A 15643-nucleotide genomic window follows, 5' to 3' on the forward strand; every position below is an offset into this window, starting at 1 on the left:
ACAGTAAATAGTAACTTAGGTCCCACTACAAAAAATACATTTTAGAGATAGATAAAGATTACGAAATAATAAGTGTTACAGAGAAATAAATATTGCAAAATATATGTTTACAATAAAAATGTTCAGTATTACAAATGGAAATTTGGGCATACATTTGCAATTTACAATACAGGAAATGTTAAACACTGTAGTTCAGGAACTCTTCTATTGTATAAAATGATCCTTCCAATAGGAACTGCCTTAAGGTTTTTTTAAACAAGAGATCATCATCTACCAAACACTTAATTCTTGAAGGGAGGGCATTAAAAATCTTACAGCCACTGAAATGGACTCCTTTCTGCACCATACTTAGATTTGGCAGTTCACAGGTGAGATCATGTTTCCTTCTAGTATTGTGACTGTAATATGCACTATTCAGCTTTGACTGTCAAGAGAGCAATGCATCATGCCTTCTGTGACTACTGTAGCAGAATACTGTCAAATGATATTTCACAAAATTCAAAGAAATTCTGGTTGTATGAAAAGGCTGTTAGTGACACCACAGTTAGTGTCCAGTCCCTAGTGAATGAAACGAGAACTGAAATTGAGGCAAAGACAAGGCAACAGCTCAAACACTTAGCTCTGTTTTCAAATGTTCCTTTACAAAGGAAAACCAAGGAGAACTGCTACACTTTAATCCTCATACCACTGAAAAAATGAATGAAATAAGTATTAGTGATGACGATGACGACAATGATGATGATGATGATGTTTGATGTGTGGGACACTCAACTGTGCAGTCATCAGCACCCATACAAAGTCTCAATCCTTACACAGTCCAATCCACCCACTTTCACAAATGATGATGAAATGATAAAGACAACACAAACACCCAGTCCCTGGCCAGAGAAATTCCCATAACCAGCTAGGAATTGAACCCGGGACCCCGTGATCCAGACGCAGCAATGCTAGCCATTAGACCATGAGCTGCAGACATTTATTACCGTCAGTGGTGCTGAGAAACAGCTTAAATCATTAGAACTGAACACAGCTCCAGGCCTCGATGGAATCCCTGTCAGATATTATACTGAATTTGCAGCTCAGTTAGCCGCTCTTCTCACTATAATCTATAGCATGTACCTCAAACAAAAAACAGCACACAGTTCTTGGAACAAGGCAAAGGTCACACTTGTCAGTAAGAAGGGTAGTAGAAGTGATCCACAGAACTACTGACCAATATCCTTGACATTGATCTGTTACAGAATCTTAGAACATATCCTGAACTCAAGCTTAATCTACATCTACATCTACATTTATACTCCACAAGCCACTCAACGGTGTGTGGCAGAGGGCACTTTACATGCCACTGTCATAACCTCCCTTTCCTGTTCCAGTCGCTTATGCTTCGCGGGAAGAATGACTGCCGGAAAGCCTCCACGCGTGCTCGAATCTCTCTAATCTTACATTCGTGATATCCTCGGAAGGTATAAGTAGGGGGAAGCAATATATTCAATACCTCATCCAGAAACACACCCTCTCAAAACCTGGACAGCAAGCTACACCACAATGCAGAGTGCCTCTCTTGCAGAGTCTGCCACTTGAGTTTGCTAAACATCTCCGTAACGCTATCACGGTTACCAAATAACCCTGTGACGAAACGCGCCACTCTTCTTTGGATCTTCTCTATCTCCTCCGTCAACTCGATCTGGTACGGATCCCACACTGATGAGCAAGACTCAAGTATAGGTCGAACAAGTGTTTTGTAAGCCACCTCCTTTGTTGATGGACTACATTTTCTAAGGACTCTCCCAATGAATCTCAACCTGGTACCCGCCTTACCAACAATTAATTTTATATGATCATTCCACTTCAAATCATTCCACACGCATACTCCCAGATATTTTACAGAAGTAACTGCTACCAGTGTTTGTTCCGCTATCATATAATCATACAATAAAGGATCCTTCTTTCTATGTATTCGCAATACATTACATTTGTCTATGTTAAGGGTCAGTTGCCACTCCCTGCACCAAGTGCCTATCCACTGCAGATCTTCCTGCATTTTGCTACAATTTTCTAATGCTGCAACTTCTCTGTATACTACAGCATCATCGGCGAAAAACTGTGTGGAACTTCCGACACTATCTACTAGGTCATTTACATATATTGTGAAAAGCAATGGTCCCATAACACTCCCCTGTGGCACGCCAGAGGTTACTTTAATGTCTGTAGACGTCTCTCCATTGAGAAAAACATGCTGTGATCTGTTTGCTAAAAACTCTTCAATCCAGCCACACAGCTGGTCTGATATTCCGTAGGCTCTACTTTGTTTATCAGGCGACAGTGTAGAACTGTATCGAACACCTTCCGGAAGTCAAGGAAAATAGTATCTACCTGGGAGCCCGTATCTAATATTTTCTGGGTCTCATGAACAAATAAAGCGAGTTGGGTCTCACATGATCGCTGTTTCTGGAATCCATGCTGATTCCTACAGAGGAGATTCTGGGTTTCCAGAAATGACATGATACGCGAGAAAAACATGTTCTAAAATTCTACAACATTTCGACGTCAGAGATATAGGTCTATAGTTTTGTGCATCTGCTCGATGACCCTTCTTGAAGACTGGGACTACCCGTGCTCTTTTCCAATCATTTGGAACCTTCCGTTCCTCTATAGACTTGCTGTACACAGCTGTTAGAAGGGGGGCAAGTTCTTTTACATACTCTGTGTAGAATCCAGTTGGTATCCCGTCAGGTCCAGTGGACTTTCCTCTGTTGAGTGATTCCAGTTGCTTTTCTATTCCTTGGACACATATTTTGATGTCAGCCATTTTTTCGTTTGTGCGAGGATTTAGAGAAGGAACTGCAGTGCGGTCTTCCTCTGTGAAACAGCTTTGGAAAAAGATGTTTAGTATTTCAGCTTTACACGTGTCATCCTCTGTTTCAATGCCATCATCATCCCGGAGTGTCTGGATATGTTGTTTTGAGCCACTTACTGATTTAACGTAAGACCAGAACTTCCTAGGATTTTCTGTCAAGTCGGTACATAGAATTTTACTTTCAAATTCACTGAACGCTTCAAGCATAGCCCTCCTTACGCTAACTTTGACATCGTTTAGCTTCTGTTTGTCTGAGAGGTTTTGGCTGCGTTTAAACTTGCAGTGAAACTCTCTTTGCTTTCGCAGTAGTTTCCTAACTTTGTTGTTGAACCACGGTGGGTTTTTCCCATCCCTCACAGTTTTACTCGGCACGTACCTGTCTAAAACGCATTTTATGATTGCCTTGAACTTTTTCCATAAACACACAACATTGTCAGTGTCGGAACAGAAATTTTCATTTGATCTGTTAGGTAGTCTGAAATCTGCCTTCTATTACTCTTGCTAAACAGATAAACCTTCCTCCATTTTTTTATATTCCTATTTACTTCCATATTCAGGGATGCTGCAACGGCCTTATGATCACTGATTCCCTGTTCTGCGCTTACAGAGTTGAAAAGCTTGGGTCTGTTTGTTATCAGTAGGTCCAAGATGTTATCTCCACGAGTCGGTTCTCTGTTTAATTGCTCGAGGTAATTTTCGGATAGTGCACTCAGTATAATATCACTCGATGCTCTGTCCCTACCACCCGTCCTAAACATCTGGGTGTCCCACTCTATATCTGGTAAATTGAAATCTCCACCTAAGACTATAACATGCTGAGAAAATTTATGTGAAATGTATTCCAGATTTTCTCTCAGTTGTTCTGCCACTAATGCTGCTGAGTCGGGAGGTCGGTAAAAGGAGCCAATTATTAACTTAGCTCGATTGTTGAGTGTAACCTCCACCCATAATAATTCACAGGAACTATCCACTTCTACTTCACTACAGGATAAACTACCACTAACAGCGACAAACACGCCACCACTGGTTGCATGCAGTCTATCCTTTCTAAACACTGTCTGTGCCTTTGTAAAAATTTCAGCAGAATTTATCTCTGGCTTCAGCCAGCTTTCCGTACCTATAATGAGGTATCTGGAACAGAATGACCTTTTCAATGTCAACCAGCACAGTTTTCAGAAACATTGATCATGTGAAACCCAACTCACACTTTTCCCACTTGACATACTGAAAGCTTTGGATCAAGGTAACCATGAAGATGCAATGTTTCTTGAATTCCAAAAAGCATTTGACTCAGAACTGCACCTACGCCTGTTGTCAAAAGTATGATCATATGGGGTATCAAGTGAAATTTGTGACTCAATTGAGGACTTTTTGGCAGGGAGGACACAGCATGTTATCTTGGATGGAGAGTCATCATCAGATGTAGAAGTAACTTCGGGTATGCCCCATGAAAGTGTGTTGGGACCCTTGCTGTTTATGTTGTATATTAAAAGCCTTGCAGGCAATATTTATAGTAAAATCAAGCTTTTTGTAGATGATGCAGTTATCTATAATGAAGTATGGTCTGAGAGAAGCTGCATAAATACTCAGTCAGATCTTGATAGGATTCCAACATGGTGCTGAGATTGGCAACTTGCTCTAAATGTTCTGAAATGTAAAATTCTGCACTTCACAAAATGGAAAAACATAGTGTCCTACAATATCAATTAGTCACTTTTGAAATAAGCCAACTCATACAAAGTAACAATTTGTAGGGATATGAAATGATATGATCACATAGGTTCAGTTGTGGGTAAAGCAGTTGGTAGACTGGTTTATTTGTAGAATACTGAAGAAGTGCAATCAGTCTACTAGTGAGATTGCTTACAAATCACTCATGCAATCCACCCTTGAATATTGGTCAAATGGATGGGACCTGTACCAGGTAGGACTAACAGAGGATATTGAACGTATAAGGAGAATGGCAGCACAAATGGCCACAGGTTTGCTTAATCCAGGGCAGAGTGTCACAGAGACACTGAAGGAATTAAAATGACAGACTCTCAAAGACAGATGTAAACTATCCCAAGAAAGTCTATTAACAAAGTTTCAAGAACCGGCTTTAAATGATTACTCAAGGAATATACCACAACCCCCTTCATATTGTTCACATAGGGATCATGAGGATAAAGTAGAATAATTACTGCATGCACAGAGGCATTCAAACAATCATTCTTCCTGTGCTCCATATGTGAATGGTACAGGAAGAAACACTACTAATTGATACAATGGGATGCACCCTCTGCCATGCACCACATGGTGGTTTGCAGAGTATAGATGTAGATCTTCTGACACCCACTTCACAGTGGTTTACAGGGTATGGATGTAGATGTAGATGTTGTCAGAATCATTAGTTTGTTGCTGTTATATTTCTTACATAAATTGCATGCCACATGTAGTTCTCAAATTTCCAGATAAATGCTTTTCAGATGATGTATTTATGTGAAATGTAATTTCTTGAGAGTTATGCTAAAGCTATGCACTGTGTTAACAAATTATTATCAGTACTATTATGCTGACACATTTTATATATTTTGTCATCAGTATTAAATCCTTGGAATTTGTAACTCGTTGAAAGGGGGATGATGCCAAGTTATACAAAGCAAAGAGACTTGAAGGCAGTATTATGGAAGATAAGATGAATGAATGAGGGTGAACTGACATATGCAATATTGCAACAAGATTGTATTAATTATAATACAAAAGAAGGGAGGTATGTAATAATTCTAATAGCAAAGAAGTCAGATGATGAAAGTGCGAGTTCTACTGAAGCAGCTGTTTTACATGCCATATCTACAAGATATTAACAAGAAATATCTATAGAATAATGGAACAACTGGTAGAAGATCCTGGGGTAGGGTCAATTTGATTTCTAGAGAAATGTGCGAACACATGAGTTAGTATGGACCCTACAGTTACGTCACAAGATAGAGTGAAGAAAGACAGATCCACATCTGTAGTATTTGTATATTTGGTAAAACTGTTCGACAATGTTGACTGCAATACATTCTCTGAAATTCTGAAGATACCATGGACAAAATACAGGGAGGCGAGGTTCTGTACAACTTGTATAGAAATCAGGTCCCAGTTATAAGTGCTGGAGTATCATGAAACATTGTTAGTAATTGAGAACTGAGTAAGACACGTTTATAAGCCTATCCTCCATGTTATTAAATATGTACATTTCAAGAAGTAAAAAATACTAATGAGAAATTTGGAAAATGAACTAAAGTTCAGGGATGAGAAATAAAAACTCAAAGAGTGCTGATGACTTTTTAATTCTGTCAGAGAAGGCTAAGGACTTGGAAGGTCAGTTGAAATGAATGCATAGTGACTTGACAAGAGGTTATAAGATGAACACCAGTAAAAGTAAAGTAAGGGTAACTGAATGTAGTCAGATTAAGTCAGGTGATGCTCAGGGAATTAGGGTAGGAAGTGAGATTCTGCAAGTGGTAGAGAAGTTGTATCATTTTGGCAACAAAATAACTTCCATATGTCAACATTCCTGCATCACAGCCTGGACTTGTAGATACATTATATAATTCTCATAATGGGATAACATTTTAATTGAAAGTTGCTGCCCAATACTGGCAGATAAATATGATAGTGCAGTTCCTGTGTTGTTAAGAAGAATAATACGATGTTCCTTCTGTTGGACTTGAGAATGAGAAGTGCCCAAAACTAGTAGTGCAAATAAAATATTTTAAAAGAAGCCTGGTGAAATAGTGTGCTTCTTCGAACACTATTAAATTCAGAATGTTGTGCAGTTATGATGAAAAATACACAAGTCCTGTCTTCTGATCCATTCTCATTAAAATAGAGTAAGTTGAACAGGCATTGGAAAAGTAGAAAGTCTGAAACAGTTCCAAGTAATAACTGTGCTCACTTGATAGATACTGCATCTCTAAACATCGACGACTAGACCGACATGGACTGTGCCTTGAGAACTGCCAAAATTAGTGCTCAAATTTGTTGTTAGGATCTTCTGAGCAGTAATCCTTGGCCATGTTTATTTCTGAAGGCTGCATATTATGAATTGCTCCTTCAGGTAATCTGACTTGTCCAGCTTAGTATCATTTCTGTTGGTTGTCTTCTCTGACACCAATCTAATATAACTAACAAATGCTGCCTTAGTATGCTGAAAGGTACAAGGTTAGCCTCCCAATATGTGTGGCCACCAACTGCACCTTGGTGCACACATAACAGACCTGTTAGTTTTATGATATTCTAGAGTTCTCATATATGTATCTAGCCAATAGTGTGAACGTTTGTTAGAGGAAATACCTCTGTGTGTGCTGTAATTAATCTATTCCTTGAGTCATCATTTAAAGCCAGTTTCTGAATTATTGTAAGTAGGCTTTCTGAAGATAGTATACACAATATGAAACTGAGATGTGCACTTGCTGCTACCAGCAATACATTTAGTACTTTAGTACTACTGTTGTGAATACAGATCTCCAGACTACAGTTATGCGAATTTGCACCTGGAGAAAGCGGCGTTTTTTTTGTTAAAAAAAAAAAAAGGTCATGTCCGTCCATGTTCTGCTACATTTCTTAGAGGGGGACCTTTGCCTTTCTGCTTGCCTTAATAAACCCCCTGTTGTTTGCCAATTCTGCCAGTGGACTCATGAACACAGTGAAATTTGTTCTTGGCAGTCATTATAGTCAGACTGTGAAAGGGCAGTTTTACCTGAATGGGATGTTTTCTCCTGCTGGTTGGGCCACAAATCCATCTAAGTGACTAAGCACTCAGGCAACCAATGAAAAGTTTGTAGAATTCCTTGTTATTTTCAATACTCTTAGTTTTTAGTCTATGGTATACTGTATTCTTAATGTTGGCTGAGAAATTTGGGAATTGATATAATATACCAGTATGTAAAAATATAAACGCTTACAGTAAGTGTTTTTTGGGTAAGGGGACAGGAGGGATCACAGCACTCATTCTGTCTCCCTTGGATATGCACGGAGGAAGATTGTAGCAAGCTAGACTTGAGACTGTGGGACTCATAGTCAACCAAGTCTGGTTTACTACAGTCTTTCCTTGGATTTTTGATGACAGATGAGGTGTGTAAGGTGCAGGATCCAGTTGTCACTTGAAAAGCTGGCCTTAAAAATTGCAGTAGTAGGTGTACCGTATGATGATACATCTATTGAGTTGTGGTAAGTCGAAACAAGGCCCCGGGAGTAGACAACATTCCATTAGAACAACTGACAGCCTTGGGAGAGCCAGTCCTGACAAAACTCTACCATTTGGTGAGCAAGATGTATGAGACAGGCGGAATTCCCTCAGACTTCAAGAAGAATATAATAATTCCAATCCCAAAGAAAGCAGGTGTTGACAGATGTGAAAATTCCGAACTATCAGTTTAATAAGTCACAGCTGCAAAATATTAATGCAAATTCTTTACAGACAAATGAAAAAACTTGTAGAAGCCGACCTCAGGGAATATCAGTTTGGATTCCGTAGAAATGTTGGAACACATGAGGCAATACTGACCCTACAACTTATCTTAGAAGAAAGATTAAGGAAAGGCAAACCTACGTTTCTACCATTTGTAGACATAGAGAAAGCTTTTAACAATGTTGACTGGAGTACTCTCTTTCAAATTCTGAAGGTAGCAGGGGTAAAATATAGAGAGAGAAAGGCTATTTACAATTTGTACAGAAAGCAGATGGCAGTTATAAGAGTCGAGGGACATGAAAGGGAAGCAGTGGTTGGGATAGGAGTGAGACAGGGTTGTAGCCTCTCCCCAATGCTATTCAATCTGTATACTGAGCAAGCAGCAAAGAAAACAAAAGAAAACTTCGGAGTAGGTATTAAAATCCATGGAGAAGAAATAAAAACTTTCAGGTTCGCCAATGACATTGTAATTCTGTCAGAGACAGCAAAGGACTTGGAAGAGCAGTTGAACGGAATGGGCAGTGTCCTGAAAGGAGGGTATAAGATGCAAAACAATAACGAACTTGGAGTAGTTTGATATCATTTGAAGTACACATTTCTAGCAAGGGCGTACCGAGGATCTGAGCTAGGAGGGGGGGGCAGATCACACTAGTCTCAGGAAACAAGGACTCGAGACAACATACAGCACTTCTTATTAAATAAAACAGTAAACCAGTGGAAAACTGCTTTTAATAAATATTTTAAATACAAGCATGCACTTTTACAATCCGAGAAAACATGCAGCATTTCTTATTAAATAAAACAGTAAACTAGTCAAAAACTGCGAATATCCTCTGGGGGGGGGGGGGGGGAGGGAGGGGGGGCAGCTGCCTCCCCCCCCCCCTTCCTCTCGCTGGGTACGTCCATGATTTCTAGTCTGAAAGGAGTTTTGCTACTTGGGGAGCAAAATAACTGATAATGGTCGAAGTAGAGAGGATGTAAAATGTAGACTGGCAATGGCAAGGAAAGCGTTTCTGAAGAAGAGAAATTTGTTAACATCGAGTATAGATTTAAGTGTCAGGAGTCGTTTCACAAAGTATTTGTATGGAGTGTAGCCATGTATGGAAGTGAAACATGGACGATAAATAGTTTGGACAAGAAGAGAATAGAAGCTTTCGAAATATGGTGCTACAGAAGAATGCTGAAGATTAGATGGGTAGATCACATAACTAATGAGGAGGTATTGAATAGAACTGGGGAGAAGAAGAGTTTGTGGCACAACTTGACCAGAAGAAAGGATCGGTTGGTAGGACATGTTCTGAGGCTTCAAGGGATCGCCAATTTAGTACTGGAGGGCAATGTGGAGGGTAAAAATCGTAGAGGGAGACGAAGAGATGAATACACTAAGCAGATTCAGAAGGATGTAGGCTGCAGTAGGTACTGGGAGATGAAGAAGCTTGCACAGGATAGAGTAGCATGGAGAGCTGCATCAAACCAGTCTCAGGACTCAAGACCACATCAACAACATGATGTTCCTACAGTCTTATTGGGAACTGATATGAAACTCATAGGCTGAAGTGCGGAACTGCAGTTTGTTGGGTTTTACAAGAAAAAGAAGATTTCATATTTCCAAAATCAATCTTTATCCCGTGTACGGTTCGTTCCATGTCAAAATATGTGACTTCGTAAGAGGTAAAAGATTTCCAGTAAGTTTTCCACCATCTGCTTCAGCTGGGCGAGAGAAATTGGCGTGGCGCCAATGCACGGTGGGGCTTCGCTAATGGCAACTGTCAAACGGCAAGGCCATGTAGGGCTGTTCGGAGCGATAACGACAACTTCCCGTGTCCGACGCGGCGCGACGTGCAATGGCGGCGGCTGCGCTCGCCTCGGCGCGACCCCTGCGCACCCAAGCGGCGAACGCCGGAAGTGGAGTTAACGCGCCGCTTCCTGGCAGCAGCGCAGTACGCGGTGCGCTACGGGAGCGTCTAGTTGTAAGAGCAGGTGTGCGTGTGTTGAGCGGAGCTGTCAGTGCCTTGGCTGGTGCAGCGATTCCGACGGCTGCAGTCTTCAATAGCGGTATGCTCACTATTAGCACTGCACGATTTACTGGCATTTTTAAAGCTCAAAAATTGCATTCGAATCCTGGCTGATCCTATAATATTTCTGGATCTAAAATACAATTTCATTCCTTATTAAAAATCAACGACATTTGGGAACTGGAACGAGTGCCATGCTTTATTTAAAAATACGTTTTATCAATACCTACTAACTTTTCTTTACATTTGTCAAGAAGAAAGTCTTGGCCCCATTGTTGCGCGCACCGGCGAGGAACTACGTGATATTCACAAACATAATTCGTGTCCTGCTCCGCCACACACACATAGCAATTCGTTTTGAAGAAAGCCAGGACATGTAATAGTAGCAAGTGAACCATGAGTCGTTCGTAGCGAATTCTCAAAATGAATTCACCGTTTGTCGCTATTCTCCTTGTATCCGAAAATGCCAAATGGCCAGGGTTCTAAAAGCATCCAGTAGCAACGTACCTTCCGTTCGCGATTTTCTCCTCGTGGTATCCCCAACGACAAACTGCCATACTAAACATGTGAATATGGCAAGTATTCCCACGTGCTTAAAGGTTGCGTGCCTGAGAGTAAAATAATATGAACAAATCTCATTCAAACTATGCTCTAATTAACTTCAGAGCATTAGGTACCTTTTGTAATGCGGTAGCATTAGTATGTCTGATGATTAATAAACAGAATTTTTTAATACTTTTGAATATTATTTTTAAGACTTTTACTTCGTTTCTTCCACCCTTCCCCTTTCCACGAAACTAATACAAGGGCCTCTCCCACCTAGATCACATTCTGGGCACCTCTTATTGTCAGTGCTTCTTAGTACTTCACTAATATTATGGAGTTTATACTGCTGACAAGAATCTTTACCATGTCTTTCGAACTCCAACGTAATTCTAACAGTTAATCCCAATGGGCTCTTACTACATTTGGGAATAAATTTTGCGGTGACCACAATCAAAGATCTAGGCACTTGTTTCTAGTTTTACGATGATACATCCATATTCAGGAGGGGCGTTCTTCAAATCCATGTCGGCCATACTCAGCTCCATGTTTCGACTTAAAACGAATACAAAGATGATTCTTCTAGCAAGCCACGACCGGTTCCTTCTACTCATCCTATTAAACAATCCATGTTTCCCGAAGAGATATTTGACCCTACATATTTCCTTTGCTATAACGGCAATAGGCCTTTCCACAGAAAGCTTACCACGCAATGCTGTCTTAACTTACATTACATACCTTACATTTAAAGCGTTATCGAAAAATTAGAAATAGGCAGCGAAGGACTGAAACGTCTCAAAAAGCAACGAAGAATACAGTAAATAGCAGCGGAAGCTGTATTTTGAGTTTTACATGGTATCCAAAAGAGAATTTTCTGGGACCATCCTACATTTCTCTTATTCAGAAAGCAGTTTCAGTTAATGTGAAGAGCAATGAGTAAATGAAGGACGGGGAAACGAACACACACAGTAAAGACTTTTGCTTTGACTCTCGATTCCGCAACACCAAACTAGCAGATTTCGGACGTGGCGCGTAGCTTTACGTCAACAACAATTAAACATTCTCACCAAATATAACGCTAGTAAATAGCAGCGACCCCATTGTTCAACACTACATAATCTCTTGTTTAACGGATGAACCATGTGTTACTTTTAATTGTTTACTTCCACGTACGTTTCAAAGAGCTATGTATTCGTGTTCAAGTGGTGATTGCAATGATAGATACAAGATGTTTTTCCGTGAGATCATACTTATTTTGCTATTCTGCAAGTTTCAATAATTACACGAAATATATGTGGCTGGCTAAAGGTTAGTATTCACTGTGCTATGCATCCGAACGTAACAGTTGGCAGCGATAACGACTGTGGCAGCGCCTCTTCTGGATAATGTATGAATTAGTTTTGGGCCGTTACAGATGCGGCGCCTTTGACAAAAATATGTGAACTATAGATGGGATCTGTTGAGACATTATTTCATAACAAAATGCGGGTCTAGTGCAGCAGGGGATACAACCCGTCGGCTTTGAACAATGACGTCATTCCTTAGTCATAGATCGTAAAGACTTCACTTCGAGGCATAGATAATAAAGCAGTTCTGTGTTCTAATAAGCACTATCATTAAAATAATTGAATGTAAATCTAAAAGCTTTTGCTGTTATGTTTCAGTTTCGTTTCTTTACTGATTGCTTAATGAAGTAGGATCAGTTTATTCTATCTCGTGAGATTTTTTTTTTTAAAAAGCCAAAAAACTCTTATTACGTACTGAAGGGAGCTAGAACACTAAGAAGAATCGCTTCTCGGCTTTTGACAAGATATTGCTTAATAAAGTAGGATCAGTTTATTCTATCTCGTGAGATTTTTTTTTTTAAAGCCAAAAAACACTTATTAGGTACTGAAGGGAGCTGCTTAATAAAGTAGGATCAGTTTATTCTATCTCGTGAGATTTTTTTTTTAAAGTCAAGAAACACTTATTACGTACTGAAGGGAGCTAGAACATTAAGAACAATCGCTTCTCGGCTTTTGACGGGTCTAGTGCAGCAGGGGATACAACCCGTCGCCTTTGAACAATGACGTCATTCCTTAGTCATAGATCGTAATGTCTTCACTTCGAGGCATAGATAATAAAGCAGTTCTGTGTTCTAATAAGCACTATCATTAAAATAATTGAATGTAAATCTAAAAGCGATTGCTTGATATTGGGTGCATCATTAAACGTGTGACTTAATTAACTTAATTATTTGTTTTTTATTCGGCCGGTACTTAATATTTTTCGTAATGATATTAAGGTAATGTGGATTATTAATTTTTTGTTATAGAAAATTTGTAGTGTCTTATTTTCGTTTAGCTTTTGCTGTTATGTTTCAGTTTCGTTTCTTTACTGATTGCTTAATGAAGTAGGATCAGTTTATTCTATCTCGTGAGATTTTTTTTTAAAAAGCCAAAAAACACTTATTAGGTACTGAAGGGAGCTGCTTAATAAAGTAGGATCAGTTTATTCTATCTCGTGAAATTTTTTCTTTTAAAAAGCCAAAAAACACTTATTAGCTACTGAAGGGAGCTACAACACTAAGAAGAATCGCTTCTCGGTTTTTGACAAGATATTGCTTAATAAAGTAGGATCAGTTTATTCTATCTCGTGAGATTTTTTTAAAAAAAGCCAAAAAAACACTATTGCTTAATAAAGTAAGATCAGTTTATTCTATCTCGTGAGATTTTTTTTTAAAGCCAAAAAACACTTATTAGGTACTGAAGGGAGCTGCTTAATAAAGTAGGATCAGTTTATTCTATCTCGTGAGATTTCTTTTAAAAAGTCAAAAAACACTTATTATGTACTGAAGGGAGCTAGAACATTAAGAACAATCGCTTCTCGGCTTTTGACAAGATATTGCTTAATAAAGTAGGATCAGTTTATTCTATCTCCTGAGATTTTTTTAAAAAAGTCAAAAAACACTTATGCTTTTGTCAAGATCAATGTTTATCTCTCTCGCATTCCTTTGTTTCTCAACATTCTCCTCAGCTCTTTCATCTCTGTAATACATGCTCTCTGGCGACTTGTGACGTCATTGTTCAAAGCCGACGGGTTGTATCCCCTGCTGCACTAGTCCCCTTTTGACAAGATATTGCTTAATAAAGTAGGATCAGTTTATTCTATCTCGTGAGATTTTTTTTTTTTAAGTCAAAAAACACTTATGCTTTTGACAAGATCAGTGTTTATCTCTCTCGCATTCCTTTGCTTCTCAACGTTCTCCTCAGCTCTTTCATCTCTGTAATACATGCTCTCTTGCGACTTGTGACGTCATTGTTCAAAGCCGACGGGTTGTATCCCCTGCTGCACTAGTCCCCAAAATGCAAGAATATTGATTTGCAGGGAGGCATTATCAGGCTGTGTATGCCATGTTCTTTTGTTCTGAATATGTAGCGATTTCCGAGGTGGTGGTTTGGTTGGAACAGGTAGCACAGCTTAATACCGTGGAACAAACAGCAATGATATTTACAATAACGATTGTCGTACGTTTGTCAGTTCTTTCGGAATACCGTCGGATTTCCGATGTGATGGTTAGGTTGAGACATCATAGCACAGCTACAATTTAAAATTTCCGCTCCACATCATGCGAGAAATTAATTTCATTACCTTGCCACGTATCTTCCTACTGGGACAGTCATGATCGAGCACAATTCTCTCATTGGTTCAGCCATTTTCCGCGGTTAAATTCAAAAGCTTAGTTTCATGCTTGCATCTGGACTATAACGAATTTACTTACCAGTACGGTTCGCACTATTTATCATCACAAAAGAACTTCACATCCACGACACGTCGCTTCCACTGTTCGAGGAGGCGTAATTTGTAAATTTTCACAACTACGGAAATGAAGTAAGTCTCGCACACGACGTGTTGTTTAATGTTTACACTGTGATTTGCAGAGGTGTTTTTTTTAGTCATTGCTGCGTAATAACAATATCTTTGTTCACTCAGTATCCACTTCTTTTAATATAACTTGTTGATTTTCCCTGTTCCTTACAGATTACTACTAAACTTTATATCCTTATCTGTCCATTACATATAAATTCGAGTATCTTCTTGTAGGTTTTAATGTTGGGTTCAGATAGCAAAGACTTGACTGACATTGGTTGCGGCATTTTATTCTTGATAACAAATGCTATGAACTTGTTCCTCACCTCACTGTATTTTCTGTACTGAAATGATATATGGTTCGTGCCTCCGTGTGTAGTATCGTCACAATCACAGGCTGGTGTTTGATTTATATGCAGTTGATATAGATGCTCTGGAAATGTCCCATGATTGAGCCTTATTCTAATCAATGTGCATGTTGCTTGTCAGGGTCCACAAAAGTACTCAAACCAAGGTCGTTTCGGGATTTGTGGTTGCATTTGCGCATAGTCACCTCCGATGTATCGTGAGCTCTGAGTCCATTCTTCTTGCCTGGACTGGAATGCCATTTCCCGAATAAATTGTCCATATTCCGTACAGGGAAGCTTTATGTCTATTGGTGTCCCGTTGCTCGTAGCGTGCTTTGCCAACTGATCTGCTTTTTCATTGTCTGGGATTCCACAATGGGCTTTCATCCACATAAGGGTAATTTGTTTCTGCTTTCTGAGACATTCATAATACCAATAACGAACTTGGAGTAGTTTGATATAGTTTGACGTACACATTTCGAGTCTGATAATATTACATAGGATGTGTATTTCCCATTCGTACACCTCTGTATCGACTTTAATACTGCGTTTTTTTTCTGCCATATAGGTAGAAGTAGTTGCTGCTAATTTA

The 15643-nt window shown here is 39.4% G+C and overlaps 1 protein-coding gene across 3 annotated transcripts in view; it reads left to right on the forward strand.

The window, feature by feature from the left end:
* The first annotated feature begins 10228 nt into the window (after positions 1-10228).
* LOC126470366 (enolase-phosphatase E1-like) overlaps positions 10229-15643 on the forward strand; it is a 252972-nt gene continuing 247557 nt past the window's right edge. For all 3 annotated transcript variants that reach the window (XM_050098195.1, XM_050098205.1, XM_050098176.1), the window contains exon 1: positions 10229-10352. The gene's annotated coding sequence lies outside the window, so the exon portion shown is untranslated. The remainder of the gene's footprint in view (positions 10353-15643) is intronic.

Source organism: Schistocerca serialis, chromosome 1, assembly GCF_023864345.2.
Source record: "Schistocerca serialis cubense isolate TAMUIC-IGC-003099 chromosome 1, iqSchSeri2.2, whole genome shotgun sequence".
In the NCBI taxonomy this organism is placed as follows: Eukaryota; Metazoa; Arthropoda; class Insecta; order Orthoptera; family Acrididae; genus Schistocerca; species Schistocerca serialis.